Here is a 21794-nt window from a genome sequence, read left to right on the forward strand (position 1 = left end):
AGTTGCTTTAATTGTAATTGTAATTTATAAAAGAAACATCGGCATTTGTAAAAAAACCATTGATCCAAACTTTTTTCCAAAAAAAAATTAATTAGGCTTTTTAATTATTTTTTTAAAAAAATAATTCTAATAACACTTTAAAGTTGTTGTTAGAATAAGTATTGCCGACGCTTTACAGCGTCGGCAAATCTTCCATTATTTGCCGACGTTTTTCAAAAGTGTCGGCAAAAAAATTTCCACTCCCACCTAGCCGACGTTTTTAAAAGCGTCACCGCCAAAATTACCGATACTTATAAGCGTCAGTACAGACTCTAAAAACCGCCGGAAAAGACTATTTTTTTAGTGATAATGCTGATTTTGATAATTCTATCTCAAAATTATTGCACAGTCTTTCTATTATAAGTTAAGCTCTCGGCAAACATGATCTCAGCGAGCGTGATCTTGCATGGTCTCGGCTGGGCAAAGCCCGATTGACCTCAAGGCCAAGGAAGACCTAGTTAGAAGCTGAGACTGACCCCGACTCCACCAACAGTCAAGCCGGACTCTAAATCGGAGCGTCTGCCTAAAGAAGGGGTCACCAAATCCTCCATATTCGGAATCAAATCTCGCAGTCTCCGCTACAACAGCTGTCAACATTTGAATCCTTGCAATTTCAACCGATTGCCAGCTAGCCTGAATTTCCGTGCCATCTAAGGTAATTCATTTAACCCAAGATTTGCGCAATAACATCCGATTACGAGTAACTGCCACACCCCCTCCTATAAAGAGGGAGGGACTTCGGGGAGAGAGGCATCTTCTTCCGGAAGAGATTTCTCCATTAAAATATCTAAAAAACATTCTCTAACTTAAGCATCGGAGGGCCTTCGTCGGATCCTGGCCCAGGCTTCTTGCAGGTCTACCAGAGATAGCCGTCACCATCGCCGTGCAGCAGAAGCTCCTCCTTCTGATTCGTGGTCACCTCCGGGTCTGATTTCCAGTAATAACACTTCCCATCCTACGTGAAATGACCCTTGGGAGAGTTGAGACACCCGACCACGGCCTCATGAGAATCTCTTTGGTGGCAGTAGTTTGGACTAGAAACTGTTTGACGGATTGCCACAAAGGAATGGATTGTATCTTCTGTGCGGAAGAAGGATTCGTTTTCTTTCGCGCAATCACCGTTGGATCACTCGCTACACAGATCTGGAAGCACTCCGAATTCAATAATTTATCTGTTTCAATGTGACCAGTGGATGCTTCGACGGTGGATTCGCACAAGGGAAGGTGAATACTTCTTTCCCGGTCGAAAGATACAACCCCGACTCGCCACAAATCACCAGTAAAAGGAAATACTTATGACCAGCCCTGATGGAAGTTACTGTGTAGAATGATGCGGGTGTGGAAAGTGGTTTGACAAAGTTTTAGGCCCCCATTTGGAAAGCGCAACAGGCATGGAATAAGGGAGTTATTCCATCCAAACGGCCAAAATGGCTGGGTGGAATTGTTTATCCTCTAACAAGGTATAAACTATAAACTCTGTCAGCAATTTCATAGGAACGGGATGGAATTGCTATTCCATCTAATTGGCGAATCTTTTTACTGCAATTACCATTTTACCCCTTTTTCTCTCATTTAACTAATCAAAAATGAAAGGGCCATCTTGTCTTCATAGTATAATCCAAATCTATCATAATATCCGATACACTTTTTTCCTTCTCCACTTATCCTTTTCAACCAAACACCAAATCCTTACTCCTTTACAGTACATCATATGATTCACCCTTATCTCTTCAAAATTTTTCTTCATCCAAGAACAGCCTTAGGCTTCAAGTTCTTACCTGCTAAATTAGGCTTCAAGACATGCAGCTCCCTATCTACTCTACAACAAATTTGGGGGGAAAAAGCTCCGATTAGTGCTGCACTTATCGGTGGACAACCATATATAGCGAAATAATGCGAACAAAATAAAAGCTGTAGCATACACAGATATATATAATAAACAAGCATATATCTTGAAACAGTGCAGCTCCCACAAAACCGATCTAGAGTTCCTTATTTGTATGCTCCATGATATACTGGATCAAGCGTGTCATGTTCACATAGGATGACCCTCCTCCTTCCATTGCCTTCATAGCTTTCTCCTGCAGCTCCCTGACCCTCATTCTTCTCTCTTCACCATTCTCCCCTCCATCCATCAACCTCGACACCGCTTTCTCTACATCCTCTCTCTGTACCATCACACGACCATCGTCAGTTACATGGCTCATGGGCACCTTCACTCCAACAGCCACGCCAATTCTCAATTCGTCCACAATTAATTTCTCATTCAAGAATTGATCTGAAAACAGAGGCCATGTCATCATCGGCACGCCTGCTGAGATCGATTCCAGTATCGAATTCCACCCACAATGCGTCAGAAATCCTCCGACCGCCGGGTGCGACAAGATCACCATCTGCGGAGCCCACCCTCTAATTATAAGACCTCTCGAGCTGGTGCTCTCCTTGAATCCCCCGGACAGCCAATTCTCTATCTCGGGGGTTAATTCCACCCCCTTGATCACCCACACGAATGGCCGGTTCGACGCCTGCAGACCGCACCCGATCTCAATAAGCTGCGAAGGGCGCGTGCGTGCAGAACTGCCAAAATTAACATAGATAACAGACCCTGGCTCCATGGTTTCCAGCCATTTTGTAATAATATGCTCGTCCATGGACGCCTTGTTCCCTCTCGTCGCTTTCCTCGTCACATCCTTGTTGCAGAGACACAGCGGTCCGATGGACCAAACCTTCTTCTTCCCCTTGGCCTTCTGATAGCTCCTGATGTGCCAAGGCTCCAGGTCGTCATAGCTATTTATCACAATGCCATCAGCTGTGGACTCCGCCACCACCATCTCCTGCATAAAGTTGGCCCACTCAGGCCCGGTGGCGAACCCCAGCGCCTGGGCTTTGTTCACCTCGACCCGGCAAGGCAAGTCGGGGACGAGGAAGGGCTCGAACTCATCGGGGACTCGCTCGAAGATGCCGTGCATGGCCATGTTGTGTACGCAAAGGAGGTAGAAGCAGGAGGGCCCATGGAAGACGATTCTCGGTATCCGGAGCTTGCGAGCAACCTCCATGGTCCACGGGTTGCACATGTCGGCGATCAAGCAGCTGGGCTTGGGACGTAGCTCTCGGAGGAAGAGCTCCAGGGGTTCTTGAAGCACGCGTGTGCCTTCGAACATGGCCTTGGTGTATTCAATGGAAGGGAGGAGGTCGAAGCTCTCGCATCCATCGGGCAAGCCGGCTTTCGCGCATGCGAAGGGAAGGATGACGAATTGGATCGGTAGGTGCGATTCCTTCACCTGGTCGATGATGGCCTCGATCCGAGCGGCGTTGACGGGAGTGGTGATGAAGCTGACACGTGCTCCACGCTCGGCGAGGAGACGGGCCATGTCGAGCATGGGGATCGCGTGGCCTTGGGCCACTAGAGGGACCAAAATGAAGTGTGCTCTTGGATCATGGAGACTGCTCATGGTTGTGCTAAAGGGTCGTCGAGTGGAGTTTGGAATGAAGAAGAGGGACTCGACTCGAAATCTATTGGTGCGTTTATAGAGCAAAAGGATGAGATCTGACCCAAGGAATACCAGGGGCCGCTAGTGGTAGCGGCAATGCGAGCTGTAATTGACCAGCGTCCGTGGGGAAAGTTTCTGAGGTGTGACCCAAGGAATACCGGGGGCCGCTGGTGGTAGCGTCAATGCGAGCTGCAATTGACCTACGTCGACGGGAAAAGATTGCTGTGGCTCAATAAAAAGGATGTTGATGCCTCTACCATGGGCAGAGGATCCGATACATACGGCTAATTTCGACAGATTACAAGATTTTATATGTACCTTGATCTTAGTGCTAATGGGTTGTGATCTTTGACGAATCTAGAGTTGGATCATATGCTGTTAGTTCTCTTTCGCATGCTTTTAGTTTTGTACTAACATAGCATAATTTATACCGGGAGAGGTCATACATAGCAAGTATGTCTCCCATGGATTGAGGGTCATTTCCAGCAAGCAGCAACCACTCCCCCAACGATTAACGTGTCATACATGGCAATGCAAATCATCACTTATTAATATGCTCACGCTTAAATATCCTATTTCGCTTTTTTTTTAATAGTAAATTATCAAGTTAATTATAAAACAAATTAAGGAGAAGAAAGAGAGTGGTCAAGGGTCGGTGCCAATTGCGACGTGCCCGTTGCATATATAAAAACATCAATTTTAGATCCTTAAGAAATAAGCAGATAAAAAAATAACAGCAGGTAATTGAAGGAGTTGAGAAGAATTGGAAACGAAGGTGGTGTACATGCCTTGGCTCTAAAGGGTACATTAAATGGATCTCTAATTAACTCTTCTTTATTACCTTCTCTTTTTCTTGTATGGTTCCCACAATTGTGAATTTGTGATATATTTCTAGATTATACATGATGGTGGGCGGTATTAATAAGATAGTTTGGATGATAGTATGAAAGGAGCACCGACTCCATAGCTTCTCAAAATACATTTAACCAAGCGATATAACACTGATTTATTGAAGAATACTTGCATTGCAATCTAGATCTACGTAAATAATGGATATGTATTATAAAGTTATAAAATCTGTCAGTGCTAAATAAATGCGCATCAGTGAAGTAGTTTAGCTGTTGTTTCATAGTCAACGTTAGATCTATTGCATCCAAGTTTGCAGATTCCTAATCTGCTTCCAAGGCAGGATGGTTTCAAAACTTGCATGGCGAAGATCAAGACAATATTCCAAAATCTGTGAACTTGAATTAATGAATTGCCAACATGAATAACATCTGGAAGCTAGAAGCTTGAAAAACAAAGGATTGATGTTTATGACAGGCTTCACCATCTTTCTCCGTGGCAATTGGTGTTGAATATGAGCTCAAAGTTTGGATGGTGCCGCATGCAAGAGCATGAGATGTACCTTCTGCGACCTTGTACTCGTGGTGAAGTGGGCGTTCTTGGAAAATCTTCTATTAAATTTTATTTCTTTTTCACCCGATCTTTGGTCCAAGTAGCCGTTCATGGCGCTGCTTCCTGGCCCAAGTAATGGTTGATATAGCATTTTGACTTCAGTTGGCGATGGGAGTTGGATTTAGAGTTAGATCTCGGGCGCCAGGTACTGGTTTTGTTGGGACGCCATCGCCCATCGAAGAGGTGCCACTCCGAGTCCGGGATAGTCTATGGCACGTCATAGTAAACATCATTGGTGAGGCCGAAAAGTGACCATGTTCCCCCTTAGAGAAATTATTCTTTTTGGACACGTCATACGCTACCCTTAGGCTCGTCCCGCACTATCCTTTGGGCGCGTCGTACACTACCCTCCCGGCTTTATCCCACAAAAGGGCCTTCTGAAGAGAAAGGAGTCACCCCCCCTATTTAAGGCACAACCCTCTTGGTCACTCAAGCAGTATGGAACTAAATCCCGGAATCCGCTCCCCCCCGACACAAACCCTCCTGATGGAGAGGGTTGTGATTTTATTTTCCGATTTTACAAGGTCGAGAAGGTTTCCCACAGACGGTGCTAACTATTGAGGCAAAAAAATGACCGTTTTTCTTCTCAGAGGTATTATCCGCTTTGGGTACGTCGTACGTTACCCTCATGGCTTTGTCCCACAAGAATATAGGTCCTTTTCTCTTGGACTAATTAAGATTTTTGGGATAGACTTAGGTTTTAAAACTAGTTGGGCTCCGCTTTTGTCTTGATCAACAAGAGACCCGGAATTAGAGAAAAGCAGGAAAACTTAATCTTGAACGGATATTAGGATTTTCATCATCCAGTAATATGATCTACGACAGCCGAGATCTCCAGATATCTTGATTCTCTCTAGAAATTTCTCCATTTCTATAAATTGAGAACTGAAATTGAGATGACCAAGATAAAATTAGGTTTTTAACATGTCATCAGAGACTTTGCGTCTTCAATTCTTCTTTTAGGCACCCTGAATCTTGAGTCAATCCCATTGTTCCGTGATCCTGGGACATCTTGATTCTGTCCAAAAGTTTTCACCACCAACTATATCGGTCAAGATGAATTAAGATCTCAAATGAGATGACCAAGATAGCCTTTACAAATGTTTCCATCGCCCAACTTAGTTTTTTTTTTTTGGTACCACCATGGGCTTAAAGCTGAAATTAGAGTCCGGATGTATACAATTCTAAGAGACAGAAACACACGACTACAGGATCTGAAAAATCCAGCATACAGACTAGATATATTGCACTGGAAAGAGAGAAACGGTCATGCGTCCTTCCCCGAAAAAAAATATAAAAAGAAAATCAAGTTAACAGACAGCTGAAGCACTAAACTTCAACGACCATTCTGAACGTATTAAAACACACGACAGACAATTAAATGCTGGATACGTCTAATCTATTTCAAACAACATATATCACTCGAAATTTGGGTAGACAAAACAAAACCAATCTATAGTTCCTTGTTAATTTCCATGCTCCCGGAAGTACTGTATCAAGTTTGCCATGTTCGCGTAGGTTGATCCTCCTCCTTCGTTCATTGCCTTTGTAGCTTTCTGCTGCAGCTTCGTAACCCTCATTTTGCTCTGTTCCCCTTCCTCTCCATCCATCAATCTCGACACCGCATTCACTATGTCATCCCTCCTCACCATCACTCCATCATCCTCGCTTAAATGAGTGATCGGCACCTTCACTCCAACCGGCACGCCGATTCCCAGAACATCCACGAGCAACTTCTCGTTCAAGAATTGGTCGGCAAACTGAGGCCATGTTATCAATGGCACTCCTGCTGCGATCGCCTCCAGTGCTGAATTCCACCCGCAATGCGTCAGGAATCCTCCCACCGCGGAGTGAGATAATATCACCATCTGCGGTGCCCACCCTCTTATTATGAGACCTCTCGAGCTTGTCCTCTCCTCGAATCCCTCTGACATCCATTTCTCTACTTCGGGGGTCATCTCCACCTCCTTGATCACCCAGATGAATGGCCGGTTTGACGCCTCCAAACCGCACGCTATCTCGATTAGTTGCAAAGGCCGTGCGCGTCCAATACTTCCGAAACCAACATAGAGGACGGATCCTGGCTCCATGGAGTCGAGCCATTTTGTCACAGCATGCCCGTCGACGGATGCTTCGTTCCCTCTCATGGCCTTATCGCCAAAATCCTTGTTGTAGAGACACAGCGGCCCAATCGTCCAAACGTTCTTCCCCTTGGCCTTCCGATAGCTCTCGATATACCAAGGCTCCAAATCATCGAAGCTATTTATCACTATGCCGTCCGCTGTGGACTCCGCCTCCGTAATTTCATTCTTGAATTTCTCCGACTCGGACCTGAGGGCCCATCCAAAAGCCTGTGCTAGGTTTATCTCAACCTGGTGAGGCAAATCGGGCACCAGGAAGGGCTCAAACTCGTCGGTTATGCGCTCGTTTACTTTATGCAGAATAATGTTGTGTGTGGACAGAAGGTAGAAGCAGGAGGGCCCATGGAAGACGACTCGCGGTATCCCCAGCTTGCCGGCAACCTCCGCAGTCCATGGGTTGCAGGAGTCGGCAATCATGCAGCTTGGGCCAGGCCTTTGCGCTCGGAGGTAGAGCTCGAGGGGTCCTCGGAGCAGCTTTGGGGCTGCAACCATGGCGTCGATATAGTCTTCGGAAGGGAGAAGGTCGAAATTCTCGCAGCCATCAGGCAGGCCAGCTTCTGCGCATGGAAGGGGAAGCTCGACGAATTGGATTGGAAGGTGGGATTCCTTCACCCGGTCGACGACGGCCCTAACGCGATAGGCGTTGACGGGAGTGGTGATGAAGCTGGCGCGAGCACCACGCTCGGCCAAGAGGCGGGCCAGGTCGAGCATGGGGATCAGGTGGCCTTGGGCCACCAGAGGGACCAAAATGAAGTGAGGTTGTGAATCATGGAGATTCTTCATGATGTTTGTGTTTGTTTAGTTGCTTGGGAGTTCAGAAGGGTAAGTAGAGGCAACACTGACAAGGCTGGTAATTTCGTCCTAACAAAAACACAACCCTTTGAATTGCATTTATAGAGTAAAGATTGGCTCTCTGAGAAACTTTGGCCCAAGAATTCCACTGATGCCTACACCATGGGCAGTGGATTCCCGGAACCGGAATATGTAGCAGATTTTTATAGCTAGGCTACAAAGAAAATTGTTATACTCCAACAAGGTCCTAAGATTCACGTAGAGTTGCATTAATTCTTACTTCCCACGCATGCTTATACATATATATATATATATATGTGTGTGTGTGTGTGTGTGTGGGAAGTAAGAATTAATATGCCACCACGCCACATGGAATATGTGTGCCTGGATGGAGTTTTTAATGTTATTTTTGTCTTCGCACGTCACATTTTCTGACGGGCCATGGGCCCATGGCACCAGGTTGCTGACCTCTCAAAAGATTAAACTATGGGTCCATGGCCCATAGTTTAAGTGAGTGCCGAAGGAAAGAGCGTGGGGTGGGGAAGCCAATGCCACCCAATGGGCATGGTAGATAGAATCTTAGCATGACCATGGACGCATGGCGAAGTCTTTTGTTTTCATTTATTTTCGACGTAAGACGGTAAGAGTTCCGTGGAAGTAAAAAGCTACGAAAAACCATTAGCTCTAACCAAGCCTTGGGCCCTCGACAGCCAAACTGTCTAATTTCTTGCTGCGTGCGAAATTCCTGCAATTATATTCAGATGTTGACTCCGAAGGTCGATTCACTGGGCGGCGCCGCCGTGTTTCACAACAGCATGCTGGACATATATTTTTAATTATAAACTTTTATTTTAAAGTGATTCGGGCCTTTCTTTTCTTTTCTTTACTTTAAGTTTTTCTTTGTTTTATCACTCCTATGTACTCACTTCATGATAATTCTCTCACTAGTTTGCTTAAAAATAATTTCTTAATGACAAGTTTGATTTTTTCTCTCTGCTCTTGCTAAATGCAAAGAGATTTGGGCTAAAATGCTAAATTCACTTTTGTGATTTCCTAGATACCTGGTTTTACAACTTTTTGGCGGACGCGCAAGATTTGTCATCTAGCTGCAGGCTGACCTTTAAAGCTCGCCACGTGGCCAATTCAAAGATGTGTGGAGAGTCCTCCATTTTTCAAACTCTCTTTACAACTAGCAACAACTTGGCCGTAATTATTAGTTGTTTCTTAACAAACACGATAAACAAATCCCACGGTCGAAAAGCGGGGACGAGATTCACAAGTGAAATATGCGGTTTGTTGCATTATAGCCCTATACTACTTAGCGACGAGCTTCAACCATCGTCTATATATTGCGCTTCGAGAACCTTTTTAGGTAAGTTTTCTTTCGACTCTCTTGCATTGTCTCTCTGCCCCTCCAAGACTTCTTCTCTGAAAGTTGCCTCTGACTTTGGAGTATCATCCAAAGTCATTCCACTGCCGTTCAACTTCAACTCGTGGGTGTTTGATGTCGGGTTCACCGCATATCGAGCATAATGGCCACTGAAAAATCGCCATGAAGGCGTGCAACAATCCCATCTAATTTCACTAATTCGGATAGTAGATGAGCCGAGATTTCCAGCGACTTCTACTAGTTTGGCGTCTTGAGTCGAGCCAATTTTCAGCAGCAACAGATGGCTTTTCTTAATGTCATGCATGGGAAGCTAAGGGAGCTTATTTGTAAATCGAACCCGAAGTTGGAGATGGTCCCAGAGAGGATCTAGTTGCTTTAACGATAAACACCGCTTTGAGCCTTTGATGGAGGGGAGACAATGTGGAAAGAAAGCGGTATGGAAGGCCAATGCCTAGAGCTCATTCCTCATCATGAACTGGCAGGGGATCAAGATATAACTTCTGGTTATGATCGAATGGTTTCTGATCCATGTCTCACTATTATGGTCACTTTCTTGCACTTCCCTTCAATGCCAATCGACCAATAACCGAGAGATTCTAGAAAAGCACGGTTGCAGTATCCTTACGTGACCACGGACATCAATCGATGAGGTAGTCTTAGCTATGGTGTATTCATTTCAAACATCTTAGAGTCGCCATTGGTTGGTCCAATATTGGAAAACGAGGATGCCGTTCCTGTCCCTCCACTGAAGAACTCAATGGGATTGTTTGAAAACCATTGAAGGGAGGTGGTTTAGCATTTACATTTAACAAAAAAAAAAAAAACAGAGGTGGTTTAACGGCGAATAATCATACTAATATTGTGGTGGACCAAAATGACGTGCATCATCTAGCCGACGCCTTCAAAAATGGTGTGCTAATCAGGTGCCAGTGCGAAGCTAACTTCTGTCTCCAATGGACCATGGCCGTTTGCTTCAATGCCATAGCCCAAGTAATGGCTTATATAACATCGGCAATAAGAACAACTGTCACGCCCCGGATCCGGATCCGTGACACGGCCGTGCTATTGCCGACTATCGCCCACAGTAGCACGCAGCCTCATACAGGGGTAACAGGTAGCCAAAAAGGATTCATCCTTATATATATATATTAAAAGTTTGCAGTACAACCTTCAAGTTTGAAACCAAAAATACAGAACTTCTATGCTATTCAAATGTACAGAAGTATATAAGCTTCTCCAAAAATACGAAGCTCTGTAACAAAATAAAAACATATCTGATGGCGATCACTGGTGAGGATCTGAAAGAAAACGAAACATAAACAGATGTGAGCTACACGGCTCAGTAAGTAATCCTGCATAATCCTACCGGATCAACCAGTAGACTAAACATGTAAATCAGGGTTTTGAGAAGCTGACATGCATGTTTATCTAATAATCATCCTGGCATAATAAGTATGCAATTTAAACAAAGCAGTAGTGCAAATCACAAAATTTTCATATTATATGCATATGAAACCGTGCCCCCCGGCATGCCGTGGTCCTTTTACTCTCGGATGCTACTGCGAAGTCAGACTCGGCCACTGGCGGGGCCAGCTCAGTTACTATTCAGCCACTGGCGGGGCAAGCTCAGTTACTATTCAGCCACTGGCGGGGCAAGCTCAGTTACAATTCAGCCACTGGCGGGGCAGGCTCAGTTACTATTCAGCCACTGGCGGGGCAGGCTCAGTTACTATTCAGCCACTGGCGGGGCAGGCTCAGTTACTATTCAGCCACTGGCGGGGCAGCTCAGTTACTATTCAGCCACTGGCGGCTCAGTCATTCTCAGTAGCATCTTTGAGCCCATTATAGTGCCTCTGGGCTAGCTAAGACTTTATAAACTTACATGCATGATTATAATATCAGTATCATCATGTTGCATACATAGCCATAGCTTCTGGGATCATTAAAGTTACTTATGCATTGTAACATATCATGTATGAAACATATATACTTAAAATAAATGCTTAGGAAACATTAATAACATAACATGATCCATAACAGGATTAGGACAGGTTACTTACATTCTTCACTAATCATGCATACAATTCAAATTGTATGAAAAACACTGGTTCATCTTATAAAACGTAATACAAGATCTACGATAGGATTAAGACAGATTACTTACAGTGATTCGTTTTCTCCCAAGTTTCTTACGTCCTGGTGACGGATCCTGAGTCACCTAAAATCACATTATAATGAGCATATTATTTTCTTTTACTTGTTTGGATTCTACCCGAAATTTAGCCCAAGTCTAATGTGTTCATATTGGAGCCTTGATTGGGTCCATATGGTTTAATTGGCCTTCTAATTGGTCATTAGGCTTAATCCCAAGTTTAATTTGGGTTTAATTTTGGTTAAATTTATAGTCTGGCTTATCCAGACTTAGCCCAATTTGATTGGGCTCGGGTTTAGTCAAATTTGGCTAAACCCTTTCCCCTTTTTTTTTTTCTCTTTTTCTTTTTCTTTTTCTTTTTCTTTTTCTTTGGGCTTAACGGGTTGCGGGTTCGGATTCGGATCCGACCCGCGAACCCGTTATCAGGGTTTTTCTCCCCCCTTCCAGAGGCTTCCGCCTCTTCATCTCCCGCTCTCCTCTCTCTTCTCTCTTTTCTCCTTCGTCTCCACCGAAGCCCATGCCTCCCGGCCCTCTCCTCCGGCTAGATCTGTGGCCTTCCCCCCCTCTCGGTCACTCCCTCTCTTTTCCTCTCTCTCTCTCCCTCTTTCTTTCTTCCCTTCTCCCGATCCCTCTTTTCCTTCCCCCTTTCTTCTCCTGCGAAGGGAGGAAGGTGCTCTCCGGAGGGGCCGAGCCACGGCCGGCGGTACCTGCGGCCGATGCCCGAGGCCGAGCCCACGGCGTCCCCGGCTGAGCCCGTGGTCGGAGCCGACGGCTCCCTCGTTCCCACTATGGTGGGGAAAGAAACCCACCACCGCGACCATGGCTGCGGTCGAACTCGCCGCGACCAAGGAAGGTGGCGGTCGAGCTCACCGTGCCCGAGGGAGGGGAGGAAGGGCCTCCGGCCGTCGATGCTGCGACCACGACTGCGGCCAAGGTCACCGCGCCGGATCCACGGTCGAAACACCGGTAGGCTCCCCTCTTCTTTTTCTTCTTTTCTTTCTTTTTTCTTTTTCTTTTCTTTGGTCCTTCCCTCCGGCACCACCACCTCTTGCCGGAGAGGAGGCGGTGGTCCGTCCGGGGCTGGCGGCCTTGTGGCCACGCCGGTTGCCGGCTCGGCCTGACCGGCGGCCCGGGGCTGCCCCCCGAGCCCTAGGGTAGCCGCAGCCGAGGCTGCGGTGCCCTGCAGGCGGCTCGGCCCGAGTGGTCATCGGGCCTGGTCTTGGGCCGCGGCCATTCTCAGGCCGGTCCGAGGTCTATGGGTCCGGCCCGTGACCCTTTTCCCTTCTGCCGGTCTCCTCCTCTCTGTTTCATGGTTGAAACAGAGGGGAGAATCCTCCACAGAGGGGAGAATCCTCCACAGAGGGTTTCTCCATGCTTTAACATTTTATTAACAGGGGGTCCATACCTGGTTTTAGCCGGGTGTAGTCGGGCAGTGCTTCCTCCCTGGTAGTCCCCCCTTTCTCAGAGCTTCAGGGCTCCTTGGCCTTAGGCTCCAGGGCTTCGGCTCTCTCTCTCGTTCAAAGTTTAGGGAGTCTGTGATTTGGGGTTGCCGGCAGAGGCTTAAATATTTGTTTAGAGGATGAAACCCCCCTCTGAGAGGTCCCATCCTCTCCTTTCCTCCATACTTCGGGACTGGCCGCCGCCCCCCCTTGTCTCCGGCGCGTCGGCATCGGCTGCCAGCAGGGGGTGCGGTAACCCCTCCCTGTCGGTCTTATCCCTTCGTTTTTTTTTTTATTCCTGATAATAATTATGCTGGCTACAGTGAAATTTGGGCCCAACCCTTAACTGGGCCTATTTCTTATTGGGCCTAGTAGGTTGTGGGCCCGGACATTACATCCTTCCCCCCTTAAATAAATTTCGTCCTCGAAATTAAACATACCTCGGTTCTCGAAGAGCTGAGAGTAGCGTTGTCGCATCTCTTCCTCCAATTCCCAGGTAGCTTCCCTTTCAGTGTGGTTGGTCCACTGGACTTTAACGTAGGGAATGGTGCGCCTTCGGAGAATTTGCTCTTTTCTGTCTATGATGCGCAGGGGAGCCTCCTCATAGGTTAAATCTTTATTTAATTGCAGAGGCTCATGTGGTACCACATGGCTGGGACCCGGAACGTACCTCCGTAACAAAGAGACGTGAAAGACGTTGTGTATGCCTGATAGCTCTGAAGGTAGGGCCAATTTGTAGGCAACTTTGCCTATTCTAGCAAGAACCTCAAATGGGCCAATGTAGCGAGGACTTAATTTGCCGTGTCTTCCGAATCGGGTAATACCCTTTGATGGTGAAATTTTTAGGAAGACAAAGTTCCCCTCCAAAAATTCCAAGGCCCTTCTTCCTCTGTCAGCCCATCTTTTCTGTCTATCCTGGGCAGCCTGAAGCCTTTGCTTAATTAGTAGTACCTTGTCTCTGGTGTGCTGGGCCAGTTCGGGGCCTAGCATTTTTCGCTCCCCGACATCATCCCAGTGTAAGGGGGATCGGCATCTTCTCCCATAGAGAGCTTCGTATGGGGCCATCTGGATACTGGAATGGTAGCTATTGTTATAAGCAAATTCCATCAGTGGTATGTGACTATCCCAGTTTCCACCTAGGTCCACAGTGCAAGCCCTCAGCATGTCTTCCAGAGTTTGGATTGTCCGCTCTGACTGGCCGTCAGTCTGGGGGTGGTATGCTGTACTGAGCCTCAGTCCGGTACCCATGGCCTTCTGAAAGCTTTTCCAGAATCTGGACACGAATCGAGGGTCACGATCAGAAATGATACTCACTGGTACTCCGTGCAGGCGTACAATCTCATCGATGTATAATTGGGCCAGCTTGTCTAAAGGAGTACCAATTCTGAATGGCAGAAAATGAGCTGATTTTGTAAGGCGATCAACAATCACCCACACTGCATCATTCTTTCTCACCGTTTTGGGGAGTCCTGTAACAAAATCCATCGTGATGTGCTCCCACTTCCATTCAGGAATTTCTATTGGTTCCAGCAACCCTGCTGGCCTCTGGTGTTCTGCTTTTACTAGCTGACAGGTCAAGCATCGGGCCACAAACTCAGCTATTTCTCTCTTCATCCCCTTCCACCAGTAATGTTCCCGAAGGTCCCGGTACATTTTAGTACTGCCTGGATGAATAGAGAAACGGGATTGGTGGGCTTCTTCCATGATTTTCCTTTTTAGGTCAACATTTGCCGGTACACACAGTTGGTGGCCAAACCTTAGAGTGCCATCTGGGTGCATTTGGAGTTCGGGTCGCAATCCTTTCTCCACTTCATCCTTGAGCTGGCAAATGTGCTCATCAGACTGCTGGGCAACCTTTATTCTATCGATCAAGGTTGGTTGTATACTCAAGGCGGCCAGCAAAATTTTTGTAGTTTGGGTAACCACCTCAACCTGCATTTTATCGAGATCCTTCTGAATCTGTGGTTGAGTGGTGAGTAAAGCGGCGGAGCTTATAACTGACTTTCTGCTTAGGGCATCCGCCACCACGTTGGCCTTTCCTGGGTGGTATTTAATACTCAGGTCATAATCCTTCAAGAGTTCCAACCACCTTCTTTGCCTCATATTCAATTCCTTCTGGGTGAATATATACTTCAGGCTCTTGTGGTCGGTGTACACATCACAGTGTTCGCCATACAAATAATGTCTCCAAAGTTTCAAGGCGAACACTACTGCGGCCAACTCTAGGTCATGTGTCGGGTAGTTCTGTTCATAGGGTTTCAGCTGTCTCGAGGCATAGGCTACCACCTTGCCATCTTGCATCAGCACACAACCTAGCCCGTTCTTGGAAGCATCACTGTAGATGGTAAATTCTCCAGTTAAGGACGGTAATGTCAAAATTGGGGCAGAAACTAACCTTTGTTTAAGCTCCTGGAAGCTCCTCTCACACTTGCCGTCCCAGATAAACTTGGCCCGTTTCTTAGTCAACTGGGTCAAGGGGGTAGCTATTTTGGAGAACCCTTCCGCAAATCGCCGGTAATACCCGGCTAATCCCAAAAAGCTTATTATTTCCTTGGCGTTGGTGGGACGAGGCCAATCCACCACCGCTTCTATCTTCTTGGGGTCCACTGACACTCCTTCCTTGGAGATTATATGGCCGAGGAACGCCACACTGTCCAGCCAGAACTCACATTTGTTCAGCTTGGCGTACAGCCTCTTCTCTCGAAGGATTTGTAGCACCATCCTCAAATGGTCTTCATGTTCCTTCCGGCTCTTTGAGTATATCAAAATGTCATCGATAAAAACTATCACGAACTGATCCAAATATTGTTTAAAGACTCTGTTCATCAAGTCCATAAATGCAGCCGGGGCATTGGTCAGTCCAAAAGGCATAACCAGAAATTCATAATGCCCATACCTGGTTCGAAATGCAGTTTTTGGCACATCCTCAGATTTGATCTTCAGCTGATGGTAGCCTGACCTCAAATCTATCTTGGAGAAGACTTGGGCGCCTTGCAGCTGATCAAACAGGTCATCGATCCGAGGTAGGGGATATTTGTTCTTTATGGTTATCTTGTTCAATTCCCGGTAATCGATGCATAGCCGCATACTCCCGTCTTTCTTTTTCACAAATAGGACAGGAGCTCCCCATGGCGACGCACTGGGCTGGATGAACTTTTTATCCAGGAGTTCTTGTAGTTGTACCTTCAATTCCCTTAACTCAGCAGGGGCCATCCGGTAAGGAGCCTTGGAGACTGGCCCATCTCCTGGTGCGAGGTCGATTGTGAATTCGATCTCTCGGTCTGGGGGTAATCCTGGTAATTTCTCCGGGAAGACATCCGGATATTCTCTGACTACTGGAATATCTTCCAGTTTGGTCTCTTTCTGGGTATCCATTACATAGGCCCGATAGGCCATACACCCTTTTCTCACAGCCTTTCCAGCTTTCAAGGCAGAAATAAAGTGTAGTGTAGGAGCATCTTGAAGGGGTATATCGCCCTGAAAGAAAAATTCTTGCTCCCCAGGTATCCGAAATACCACCCTCTTGTGGTAACAATCAATGTGGGCGTGATACTGTGACATCCAGTCCATGCCCAAGATAATATCAAAGTCTTGCATGTCAAGCTGTAAAAGATTTGTCTCTAATTCTTTTTCCCCTATCTGAATTATGCAATCTTTATATTTAGTGTCAACAATTGCGGTTTTCTGAAGGGGTGTAGCAACATGCCATGGTTCCACTAATTTCTCAGATGTGCTATGTAATTGTCTGGAAAAGCTAATCGACACGAAAGAATGCGTAGAACCAGAATCAAATAGAATGAGGGCAGGAACCAAGTTGACCAGAAGTGTACCTGTCACCACTTGATCGCTAGCACTGGCATCCTGTCGAGTCAGTGCGAAAACCCGAGGGTTACCCCTCGATCTCTGGTCCTCTGGTGCAGTATGTCTGGGTTCGTCCTTCTTTCGGCTAGGGCAGTTGCGGGCGATGTGTCCTGTCTGCCCGCAAGAATAACAAGCTCCGGTCTTCTTCATGCAGGTACCCCTGTGGTTTCCGCCACAGGTGGGGCAGCCTCTGCTCTGTCTCTTCTTGGGCACAGACCCCTTGCTGCCTCCAGCCCCACTACTCGGTGCTCCTGATGACCGGGTCCTCTTCAGGTCCTCCCTCTCTCTCCCGGACCGTATCAGGTCAGCCTCAACCTTCAAGGCTCGGTCCAGTACATCTTTGTAGCTTGAGAATAAATGGGAGGATATTCGGGACCGAATTCCGTACCTCAATCCCTGCTCAAACCGGTTCACCTTACTTTTCTCATCCTCCATGAACTGGGGGCAAAATCGTCCCAGTTCGTTAAATTTATTGGCGTACTCCAGAACGGACATCTGGTCAGTCTGGGTTAGTGTCAAAAACTCATTTTGCTTCGCCAGGTGCACTGAGTCCGGAAAGTATTGATTGTAAAACATCCTCTTAAAGTCCCTCCAGGTGAGTCTGTCAACGGCATAAGCCGTCTCCATGGCCGTCCACCAGTATTCGGCGTTTCCTGTCAGCACAGAGGTCGCCAGCCGGACTGTCACCTCATCAGGAAAGTGGAGGGCTCGGAACATCTTTTCTATCTCCCGGATCCATGTTTCAGCCGCCATAGGGTCAGACCCACCCTCAAAGGTCGGGGGGTTCAGTCGGCGGAACCTCTTATAGCAGGAGTCTGCTGATGGCATAGCAGCCAACTGCATCATCTGCTGCTGTTGCAGCACTTGCGCCATAAGCCGATACACTCCGGCTAGGCCTGCCTGACCTGCTGCAGACCGTGGAGTATCCGGGGAAACTGACCGCTCGCTGGGCTCCGGGGAGTGTGGTCTCCGGTCGTCATCCATATCTTCCTAATGATCACCTAGCAGTCAAAAATTTTTAAAGTGAGGTTATGATAAACTAGCATATTATAACATTTTCTATGACGGTGACATTCTTAACTACCCTTTTCCTTAGGCATTTTATGGTTATTCTATTGTTTAACCTAAGGCTCTGATACCACTAGATGTCACGCCCCGGATCCGGATCCGTGACACGGCCGTGCTATTGCCGACTATCGCCCACAGTAGCACGCAGCCTCATACAGGGGTAACAGGTAGCCAAAAAGGATTCATCCTTATATATATATATTAAACGTTTGCAGTACAACCTTCAAGTTTGAAACCAAAAATACAGAACTTCTATGCTATTCAAATGTACAGAAGTATATAAGCTTCTCCAAAAATACGAAGCTCTGTAACAAAATAAAAACATATCTGATTGCGATCACTGGTGACGATCTGAAAGAAAACGAAACATAAACAGATGTGAGCTACACGGCTCAGTAAGTAATCCTGCATAATCCTACCGGATCAACCAGTAGACTAAACATGTAAATCAGGATTTTGAGAAGCTGACATGCATGTTTATCTAATAATCATCCTGGCATAATAAGTATGCAATTTAAACAAAGCAGTAGTGCAAATCACAAAATTTTCATATTATATGCATATGAAACCGTGCCCCCCGGCATGCCGTGGTCCTTTTACTCTCGGATGCTACTGCGAAGTCAGACTCGGCCACTGGCGGGGCCAGCTCAGTTACTATTCAGCCACTGGCGGGGCAAGCTCAGTTACTATTCAGCCACTGGCGGGGCAGGCCCAATTCCAATTCAGCCACTGGCGGGGCAGGCTCAGTTACTATTCAGCCACTGGCGGGGCAGGCTCAGTTACTATTCAGCCACTGGCGGGGCAGGCTCAGTTACTATTCAGCCACTGGCGGGGCAGCTCAGTTACTATTCAGCCACTGGCGGCTCAGTCATTCTCAGTAGCATCTTTGAGCCCATTATAGTGCCTCTGGGCTAGCTAAGACTTTATAAACTTACATGCATGATTATAATATCAGTATCATCATGTTGCATACATAGCCATAGCTTCTGGGATCATTAAAGTTACTTATGCATTGTAACATATCATGTATGAAACATATATACTTAAAATAAATGCTTAGGAAACATTAATAACATAACATGATCCATAACAGGATTAGGACAGGTTACTTACATTCTTTACTAATCATGCATACAATTCAAATTGTATGAAAAACACTGGTTCATCTTATAAAACGTAATACAAGATCTACGATAGGATTAAGACAGATTACTTACAGTGATTCGTTTTCTCCCAAGTTTCTTACGTCCTGGTGACGGATCCTGAGTCACCTAAAATCACATTATAATGAGCATATTATTTGCTTTTACTTGTTTGGATTCTACCCGAAATTTAGCCCAAGTCTAATGTGTTCATATTGGAGCCTTGATTGGGTCCATATGGTTTAATTGGCCTTCTAATTGGTCATTAGGCTTAATCCCAAGTTTAATTTGGGTTTAATTTTGGTTAAATTTATAGTCTGGCTTGTCCAGACTTAGCCCAATTTGATTGGGCTCGGGTTTAGTCAAATTTGGCTAAACCCTTTCCCCTTTTTTTTTCTCTTTTTCTTTTTCTTTTTCTTTTTCTTTTTCTTTGGGCTTAACGGGTTGCGGGTTCGGATTCGGATCCGACCCGCGAACCCGTTATCAGGGTTTTTCTCCCCCCTTCCAGAGGCTTCCGCCTCTTCATCTCCCGCTCTCCTCTCTCTCCTCTCTTTTCTCCTTCGTCTCCACCGAAGCCCATGCCTCCCGGCCCTCTCCTCCGGCTAGATCTGTGGCCTTCCCCCCCTCTCGGTCACTCCCTCTCTTTTCCTCTCTCTCTCTCTCTCCCTCTTTCTTTCTTCCCTTCTCCCGATCCCTCTTTTCCTTCCCCCTTTCTTCTCCTGCGAAGGGAGGAAGGTGCTCTCCGGAGGGGCCGAGCCATGGCCGGCGGTACCTGCGGCCGATGCCCGAGGCCGAGCCCACGGCGTCCCCGGCTGAGCCCGTGGTCGGAGCCGACGGCTCCCTCGTTCCCACTATGGTGGGGAAAGAAACCCACCACCGCGACCATGGCTGCGGTCGAACTCGCCGCGACCAAGGAAGGTGGCGGTCGAGCTCACCGTGCTCGAGGGAGGGGAGGAAGGGCCTCCGGCCGTCGATGCTGCGACCACGACTGCGGCCAAGGTCACCGCGCCGGATCCACGGTCGAAACACCGGTAGGCTCCCCTCTTCTTTTTCTTCTTTTCTTTCTTTTTTCTTTTTCTTTTCTTTGGTCCTTCCCTCCGGCACCACCACCTCTTGCCGGAGAGGAGGCGGTGGTCCGTCCGGGGCTGGCGGCCTTGTGGCCACGCCGGTTGCTGGCTCGGCCTGACCGGCGGCCCGGGGCTGCCCCCCGAGCCCTAGGGTAGCCGCAGCCGAGGCTGCGGTGCCCTGCAGGCGGCTCGGCCCGAGTGGTCATCGGGCCTGGTCTTGGGCCGCGGCCATTCTCAGGCCGGTCCGAGGTCTATGGGTCCGGCCCGTGACCCTTTTCCCTTCTGCCGGTCTCCTCCTCTCTGTTTCATGGTTGAAACAGAGGGGAGAATCCTCCACAGAGGGTTTCTCCATGCTTTAACATTTTATTAACAGGGGGTCCATACCTGGTTTTAGCCGGGTGTAGTCGGGCAGTGCTTCCTCCCTGGTAGTCCCCCCTTTCTCAGAGCTTCAGGGCTCCTTGGCCTTAGGCTCCAGGGCTTCGGCTTTCTCTCTCGTTCAAAGTTTAGGGAGTCTGTGATTTGGGGTTGCCGGCAGAGGCTTAAATATTTGTTTAGAGGATGAAACCCCCCTCTGAGAGGTCCCATCCTCTCCTTTCCTCCATACTTCGGGACTGGCCGCCGCCCCCCCTTGTCTCCGGCGCGCCGGCATCGGCTGCCAGCAGGGGGTGCGGTAACCCCTCCCTGTCGGTCTTATCCCTTCGTTTTTTTTTTTTAATTCCTGATAATAATTATGCTGGCTACAGTGAAATTTGGGCCCAACCCTTAACTGGGCCTATTTCTTATTGGGCCTAGTAGGTTGTGGGCCCGGACATTACAACAACAATAATGAATCTACATGCTAACAGGTTGAAATTTTTGAAATTAAAGGATGATTGTAGGTTATTCAAAAAATGAACACAAGTTTATGGCTTCATGTAGACTTTTTTATCTAAACTAGCAAGGGAAAGGCAAGAATGAGAAACTATATCCATCCTTTTTCTTTTGTGAGAGGATGAGGAAACCAAGATACCACCACCAGCAACCTCATGCATATGTGTGTGTATACATTCATATTGATTGCAATGGGACTGACCGAAGTAGTTCCAGTCAGAATGGCAATGTGCAGCTCCAGAATTCTGCTTCCTTCTTTATGCTTGGAAGATGGAGTGAATCGTGAATCAGTCAATTCCAGTGTCATCCAAAGATTGAAAAATATTTAAGCACTAGCATGCTTCAATCAAGCAACATGAGAGGGTTGTAACAATGTTGGTACCAAGGGAGGTCGTTCTCCGGCCTGCGCGTCCAGTGCTACGGAAAGATCTACTGCCCTCCGATCTCGTCCCACCGATCTCAGACAGCGGAGACGACTGCTTCTCCTCAGAGGTATTGTCCGCTTTGGGCGTGTCATGCGCTACCCTTGAAGGTCTGCGTAGGTACTAGCCCCTTGGGCGCGTCACGCGCTATCCTCACAGTTTTGCTCCACAAAAGGCGCCTCTAAAGAGAAAGGGATAGCCCCCTCCATTTAAAGAACAGACCTCTCCGCTATCTAGTCAATGTGGGACTAAGTCCGGACCCTTTATTCCCACAATATAGCCCCCCAGCGGAGGGGTCTGTGCCAGGGTCAAAGGCTCTCAACGAAAGAACCATTATTGAGGTCAAGGTGAGGTCGGGCTCCGACCAGCGCGTTCAGCGCTACGGGAGGATTTTCCGCACTCCGACCTCAACATTGATGAGGTCAAGGGAGTCGGGTTCTGGCCCGTGCGTCCAGCACTACG

General features: G+C 47.3%; 2 pseudogenes; both read right to left on the reverse strand.

Annotated features, from left to right (window-relative positions):
* Nucleotides 1-1571: 1571 nt before the first annotated feature.
* On the reverse strand, nt 1572-4011 carry LOC103723563 (UDP-glycosyltransferase 73E1 pseudogene; annotated as a pseudogene).
* Nucleotides 4012-6234: 2223 nt separating this feature from the next.
* On the reverse strand, nt 6235-8175 carry LOC103723561 (UDP-glycosyltransferase 73E1 pseudogene; annotated as a pseudogene).
* Between the last annotated feature and the right edge of the window lie 13619 nt (nt 8176-21794).

Source organism: Phoenix dactylifera, chromosome 2 (assembly GCF_051530095.1).
Source record: "Phoenix dactylifera cultivar Ajwa chromosome 2, Ajwa_hap1_PhDact_Kaust_v1.1, whole genome shotgun sequence".
Lineage (NCBI taxonomy): Eukaryota > Viridiplantae > Streptophyta > Magnoliopsida > Arecales > Arecaceae > Phoenix > Phoenix dactylifera.